This window comes from Teleopsis dalmanni, chromosome 1 (genome assembly GCF_002237135.1).
Source record: "Teleopsis dalmanni isolate 2A chromosome 1, ASM223713v2, whole genome shotgun sequence".
Classification (NCBI taxonomy): Eukaryota; Metazoa; Arthropoda; class Insecta; order Diptera; family Diopsidae; genus Teleopsis; species Teleopsis dalmanni.
In genome coordinates, this window is record NC_051846.1 from 226,535,232 (window position 1) to 226,543,709 (window position 8,478).

Genomic DNA, 8,478 nt, shown 5'->3' on the forward strand with positions numbered 1-8,478 from the left:
ATTGCTTATTTGTTTACCACTTTTTGTTACTTTGTTACTGATTCATGTAACGTTTGAATAAAATGATATTTTCTTTAAGAATAAGCAGGTATTTTCTATTCTTTGCTAAAGAAGAATTCTGCAAGGTTTCATTTTTTTTATCTGTGTTGCATTGCAGCAAAACAGCTGTTGTTGAGTATTAAATTTTTTAACCATAAATGCAATTCATATGTTGTTTTTTCTTCAACAGCACATTTTTTAGAATTTTTAGATTTAGTCCCGATAAGATTACTAATTAAATATTAAACTGCTGATTAATATCACGCTTTGCTATTTTTGAAGTATCTATGACCTCATGCGCTAATATATAGATTTATATAATGCGTTCAAATAAAAACTTTCTTTGTTTTGCTACTTTCATATTGCATATCTTTGTTTAATTCTTTGTATCATTTTTCTTTTGCGCCTTATTTAGAAAAAAATTAAAAATTTAAAATTTTTTGTGAAATGGCGATGAAATTGCGGCATTAATTTTTAGGTCATTGTACCCGAATTATTTTTAATACTTTTTTCGTTCTCTTTTGCGCATTTTATTATTAGTCGTGTCGTGTTTTTATACTATTATTATTATTGTTTGTTGCTTTTTGTTTTTTATTTTCAGTGTTTGTTTTTTTATTTGTTGTTACTTAAATCAAGCAAAAATAACCATAAAGAAAGTCTTCATATAAAGCTACAGACAAAAAGCTTGGCGTTACGAATAACAGTTCACAAATGTACTCAATTCCCATACTTTTATTTGACGCGTTTGAGAATAAAAATAAGTTATGTGAAACATTTGCCTTTCCTTACAAATTTATATTTTCATATGTGTTACTGATATCTTTAACACTCAATGAGGTTAACAATATTTTCTACTTTTGCCAATTAGAATAAAAAATTCCGATATATGTTTTTATTTAAGATTGTTGGTTATACCTACATCGTCTTTAAATGCTTTTTGTCCATTATAAAGCCAGGACCCAGCACTATTGGATTTATACATCTCTATTTTATTTCTGAAGGTATTTGCCATTATTGCGGATTGTGTATTATCTTCGAGAATAATTCTCATTTTCAGGTATTCATTCCATTTAGTTAGTTTTATAAAGATCCAACAATTTGGTGAAGTATTATTATTTATTAATAATATATATTTGAAAAAAAAAATTGGAACTTGAGCATTGAAAGTTTGTGCAGTCTTGGCTACTTGTAGAAAAACATGATTAATATTCGTTTCTAATTTGACAGGCACGAGTTCTAAGCCTGACACTGACACTTGATGTCTAAAAAATTATATACAGGCTAAAAACTAATAAATAAAGAATTTGAAAATTCACTGATCACTTACTTAGCAATACTCGAAACAGCGTTCTATAGTCAGTCAAATTTCAATAAATTAATAAAAATGTTGTTGTTGCTGTTTCTTTACCCTTCTAGCTTTCTTTTCGTCATAAGGCGCGTCACATTCGACAAGAAGAAATCCACCCTATTTTAATTTATTATTGATTCAAAGAAATTATAGAGATACAGCAAATACAAAACTTTTAAAATTTTACTTCAATCTAAATCAAATCTGTCGTAGCTGTGTGGAAGACGATGAGAGCGGCTCTTATCTTTTGTGTTTTTGCCCAGTTCATGCACAGCGGCGACGTAATACTTTAGGAGCCCCCTTCCTTGAGAACATGGACTAGTTACAGGACCTGACTTTAAATACCATTTTATGCTTCGCAAAAGGTTCTAGGTGGTTTTAAACTCTGAGTTTGCACCCTATATATACGGTAGCACAATTGGCCAATAGGCCTAAGTGGATCCACTAGGGACCGCCGGTATAACCTAACCTAACCTACTTCAATTAAGCTAAGCTAAATTATCTGTTAAGCTGTGAAATTATTGTCAAAGAAGGGAAAACAATTAAATTTTTTGACTTGGCTATTTTTACCACGATCTACAAGTCGATCATTAAATAAATCACGCACTGTACATATGTGATATCTGAGTACTTTTAATTCATTCAAATTCTACTTGATAATATTTTTTTTATTTAACTTTTATAATCAGATAACATGGCATTGTTACTTCTATCATTATTAGCTATCATTATTTGTACTAAAAAAAATGAAGTATTTATTGTTATGATATATCAATTCATTGAAACTACACTACCTTGTCTGTTGCCGGCTAAGTTCTGTATTGGCGCTAAAGTCATCTGACACGTTTGCAATGTTCAAAGTCCTCTGTTCCGCGCTCACGTGTCTATTGAAACTATTTTTTAAAAATTTTTAAAATTAACAAATGATATTGTTTCACAACAAATTCAAGTCCAGATTGATTTAATTACTGGTACCAGCGAATATAAACATAAATACTTGACTTCACTTCTAGTCGGGGAAACCACAGTATTTATCATTTACGTAGTCAGTTAAAGCAATGTTTGCTTTACCGTTAAAATAATTGCTCGTATGTTTAGTTTTCGAAGTTCTTATATTATCTAGAAACACCTATGTACCAAACAAACCTTATGTTAGCTCCAATTTTTTTATTTCATCCTAAGGGTTTTAAGGGAATGCTGCTTTACACATGACTGTAGTTCTACGTTCCATCCTAACGAAGGCCGTTTTTGGTAAAACAGCAAGTTAAAATAGTAGTCACCAGACTTAATGATTTATACCGATAATCTGTACAAGCTATCATACTGAATCTGAATTTGCTAGTTTCTGTTTCAATTGATTAGAATTGTTCTAACCCATACATCAATCTTGGGCTCGACTTTCTTATACCTAGCAGGGAAAATTGAACTCTGGTTAAAGTGGCTTGTAATAACAAGGTAGATTTTTACACTAACGACTGCAAAAAATGCCATATATTTTTGAGTCGAATGTGACATATTTTCCAACAATCCAAGCCTAAGCATATATCTTCCGAACCATTTAAGTGTCTTTCAGACAGAATTAATAGCGATTTACTACGAAGCAGAATGGGTTCTAACCTACAAGATCGCGGATGTGAATATCATAAACTTTTGATATGATACGGTTAAGCTGCCATCAAATCTCTAATAATTAACTAATAATTAGAGTATGCCGGGTTCTTTTAACGCGTTCGCTAACGTTTCAGTGTCCAGCTCTCATGGGTACTTGGACACAAGAACATCTCAGGCAACTGTAAGGCAGACGACCTTACCAAGGCAGCACTCAATTTCCAGACATTCATTTCTCAGATATTGATATCCCACTTGCAATAGTCAAGCTGGCTAAACTTTCAGCTTAAATCACCCTGTCAGTAATGTGGTGTAAATTCTATTAGATTTTCTGCCTAGGGTAATGAGTTTATTTGTTATTTTTGTGACCTGTGATCGGGTTAATAGTTTTTAAATTGGAATTCATCCCAATACCTATGTGGTTCTTCAATATACTCTTTGGTAGAGTACATGCATTAACTCTACGTTCCGTTTCCTATTTAGTAAGGCAGTCAACACTTTTGTTATTGACAATCCAACACAAAGTGGGTCTGTTTGCGAGTAGTGAGAGGAAGTGATTTGTTTAGCGTACTGACAGTAAATGTAGTATGTATTTATTGTTGTCAAAAATTGTTGTTATTATTTTTTAATTAGAAAATTTGATATTCCATTGTATTTATATATAATTTTAAACACAGTTAAATTTTTTTTACTAAGAATTACTTATTACTAACAAGTAATTTATTTTACTAAATTACTAAGAAATTTTTTAGTCCGTCAATAAGACGAGGTCCATTATAGGTAATAATGTTCAATATTCTTTAGAAAAATTGCGATTAGTTTTATGCAATGAACAGCAGCAACAACACAATAGCAACAACAACAACAAAATCAAAATTACCGCGCAATTCATTTGGTTTTGTCAACAATTTGTTTATTTCCGCCGTAATTTTTCCAAAACGTCATAAGAGAAGAATTGTTGCTTGTTTGTTTTTGTTTTTGTATTTGTTTTTGTTGCGTCGTGGCTGTTAATTTAAAGCTGTACTTTTTGCATTTAACATGAAATCAAGTGCAAAAATGACTCACGCTTTGGAAACATTTTGTTTGGTCAAAGATATTTTTATCGTTTTTTAATAGTCGTTATTTGGCTAGTCTGGCTTTCAAATTGCTTTTGTTTCTTTGCTTTGCTTTGCTTTGTTTTTGTGTTTACTGTTGGCATTGCTGTTGCTATTACTGCTGCTGTTATTGTTATTGTTTCTCTTACAATATTTACCGATCAATGCAATAACGAAGTCATTAACAGAATTGCTTGGCATTCATTCTGAAAAGTTTATAAATATTCTATTGCTTACAGTTGCTGCTGTTGTGTGTGTATGTGCCGCGTTTGTGTTTGACTGTATATGTGCGCATCTTCAATCAATTCTCATTGCATGGCAAATGCAGTTCCAGTGGCTTTTGTATTGGCATTTTTTTTTCTTCTCATCAAAACAATATTTAAATAAGTTTCTTTACCTACAATTTGTTTTTATTAAAATTCCATTCTTTATTAAATTGCTTTTCATTGTTATTGGCTTTGAAAACTGTTTTATTATTGTTTTTTTTTTTGTTTTCTTAACTTTTTTTTATTTTTTTTATTTTTGAGGAATTCGAAGAAAGTTGGAATTCTTGTGACATTATTTCATGTGAATCTCATATTTAAGTCTGATAAGATATTGCTATTGCTTTATATGTGCTTTGTACACTTCAAGTGTACAAGTGTATAGACGAACGTTTTTGACGTCGTTGCAGTTAATATTTATTTATAATTTGAGGGTTTTTCGTAGCTGTTTTATTTTTGCTTGTTGTTGTTTCCATGCTATTTTTTTATTTAATTTTTTTCCTTTTCGCCTCATTATCTTTGCGACTATTTATATTTCATTTAATATAAGTACATAGTTTTGAGAACACATATAAACAAATATAGTCAAAGTTCTATTTTCAAGTGAACATGATTAAGCGTTTTCCACGTGATCTCTTCGTGTGGCGCTAAACAATTGGGTAGAAATAACATTTATTTAATAATCAAATAAATAATATTATTACGTTGCTAACGCATATATTATCAAACAGTTTCATCCCTTTGAGTTTTATAATTATTATTTAAATTAAATTTAAAAACAGAAATAAAATTGAATAAGTTTTTAACCGAAAAAATGGTTTTTTATTGTTATTATTGTTATTATTGTTATTATTATTATTTATTTTTTATTATTGAACTATGTTAAAAATATATCATAATATATGCAGAATATTCCCATAATTGCAAGTTTTCAAATTGTATGATTAGGTAGGCATTATACATTAAACTCCATTTAAGTTCAAATAATGGCATGTGTTGATACCATGGATTAGCGTTGTTAAAACGCAGAGTAGAAAAATTCACGAAACTATAGCTTACGACCAATGCTGAAGGACACGACTTTCCCTGACAAGTAAAAGTGAACCAACCTAATAAGTATAAACTTGATCACGACCCTAATTTTGCAAGATAACAGTCATTTGTCAGGTCGGTAAGAAAAGTAGCTCTGAATATTTAATCTAGTTCTGATCTTAATTTTACAGGATATGAGTCTGTTAGGTCGGTAAGAAAAGGGAACTCAAAGATTTTAAATTTATTCGTAGCCGACGATGAACAATGACACATAAGCTGGAGTAGAGTTTCTTCCCCTGTCACAGAATCATAACCACTATAAAAGTCACTAGAGTAGATCCAGTCCTAGTACGCAGTGACCTGTCAGCACCCATACCATAGTACTGAGCAGGTTAGGCATTATTTGAAACAAGTGACTGATATGTTTCTTGTCTAGTTTGAACCAGTTCGACTTTTAGATCGGACTGACAAATTTTTTTGCTTAATTCTGCTCAATTTTTTTTAGCTTTGCTTAGATTTTTTTGTTTGATTGCCAACTTTGCCGCTGTAAGTGGGAAATGCTGTATTGTTTTATTATATTGTTATTAAATTTCAATGAACCAACGAAAAGAAATGTTGACAAACAATTACATTTTTTGATATGGCCGCCTGTAACTCGTATTATAGTTCTGAATAGATCAATAAATAAGTTGCACGTCATCATCAGAACATCATCTGCACATCATCTACAGGAATGTGAACCTAAAAAATGTTCATTCTTTCAGTAAGAATAACTTTCTTGACATGTGACTTATCTGGTATTTGTTAGGGCTGCTAAAAATGACATTGATTCCAACAAACTTCTAAGTTTTTATAATCGTATTACATTGTCTTATCCCAAAATTGATGGATAATTTGTTATAATATTATTCAATATCCTGAACATATTCTGTTTTTATATTAATGCCTTATTCTAGAAGTGAAATGGTAGAAAGTACATATTAAAGGAATATGTAGGAGATAAGATGAGCAAAAGTGGGTTGGGTAAGTGTAAAAATCGCTTATCACTTTAATAAGGGTGAGTCGTACGGTAATAGGACTCAAATTCATGCTAACAGTTGGGTAGGAAAATTGATAGGAGATGTAACGAGGAGTACTGTTTGCGGTTGGGTACAACGCTGTAAGTTACACCAGTGCAGTTCGCGTTGCACAATATCTTTCAAATACATTGAAAATTGTCATAAAAAATTGACTATGATAAATATATAATACTTATAAATTTTGAATGTTGTTTCTATGGATTTAATTGTTACATAGAAATCAATTCGTATTAAACTATGTTTTTAATTTAAGCTTGAAAAGGAATTAGGAATCTATTCTGATATTTTTAAAGAAAATATCGTTATTTGTTGTTCTTCTCGTATTTATCATCTAATGTTTATAAAGAAAATAATTATAAAGACACTTATGATAAATTTTACATGAATTTTAAGGTACTGTTAAGAATTTTGTTTCTTGACTTTAAGAAGACTAGAGGATAATTTAGAAGATTAGCAAATAAATATAATAAAAAAATTATTGAGGAATTATATGTTTATCATTTCATATATAAATACGTATTTATAGAACATATCTGGTGTATATTTATTATATTAACAAGATTATTATAGAAGCAATTTCTTTCTGAGGAATATTTATTTCTTTTATTAATATGTAATATAATATTTACAATAACAATGGTTAATCAAGTACGTATATTAATCTGATATATTCACTAATTATGAATTTCACTTAAGTTAAACTTAAGATACAATAATTTTAGATTATTTGTAATTTTTTTTATCCAATAGCCAAAATAGGGAAACCTATTTTTACAATTTACAAACATACAATATCAAAATAAAAAATTCTCAATCAAGTGACTAGAATAATGCGAATATGAATTAAACACAATACACGACCGCTAAAGTAGAAAATTTTGTTAAATATTTGTGTGGAATTTATATATAAAATAAAAAACGTTTGTCTATAGCAACAATATAAAATTTAGGTCAAACATGACGAGCGGCGGTGGCGATGACGATGACGAAGTTGCTGAGGCGGAAACAATACTGGCAACAACAAAATTTGTAAATTAATCAGAGCTTCTTGGAGTGAAAAGTGAAGGGAATATAAAAAATAAATTTCTCTCTTGTGAGCAGGTATAGCAAAAATTAGATAGAATTCAGCATACCCACGTAGTTATGAAGAGCCAAACCGAGCCGCAGATACTTCTGTGTTAATAACTCAGATAAATGTAGTGATGGATTACGAAAATTCGCGGCGGCAGGTATAAACATTTATTAAAATAGAAAGTCATATTAAAATCTTTTCATTTTCCACACTTAAAAATTTTTGAAAATTTATCACTTATGAAGTGAATTACAAAAAATATGTGATGTGAGAGTTTCACGAATAAATATTCTACACATTAAATTTATTTAAAGCAATTCTTGTAGATTTGTAAAAATAATAAATATTTTGATATTAATATCAATATTTAATTAAATTGTATTTGAAACTCGTTTTTAATTAATTGCGTTTTTCAAAATCTCCTATTAATATTAATTATGAAACTCATAATGTATGTTATCGTCACGTTTATTAACAGCTCGGATGTACAGATGTTACATTTGATGACAATTTTCGTTCAGATACTTTACGAAAAAATGTTTAGTAGTAGCATGTGAAGTATGAGCAAAATGTCATAATATTACATTGTTTTGGCTGCTAACAGCTTTAAACATATCGATTTATATGCATGAATCTAATATAAACGTCAATAGAAATATACGAGCTATATTAAGTAGTTTTCATTCTTTACTTTAAAACATTTAAATTTATAGTTCCTTATAGCACAAACTATCTATAACACAAACTATCTAAACTATCTATAACTTAAAGGTTGCTTAGGATTTGTCAGCTGTAAATTAAATTTGAGCCGTTTTCAGGGTACGCCTTAAATTGATTCTAAGGCAGAATAACACTAAAAGAAATTACAGGACTGAAAGTTTCGTCAAACTGAGTACTACTAATATTTTCCTGAACGCAAACAGAAGCGTTATTAAAATTCTTA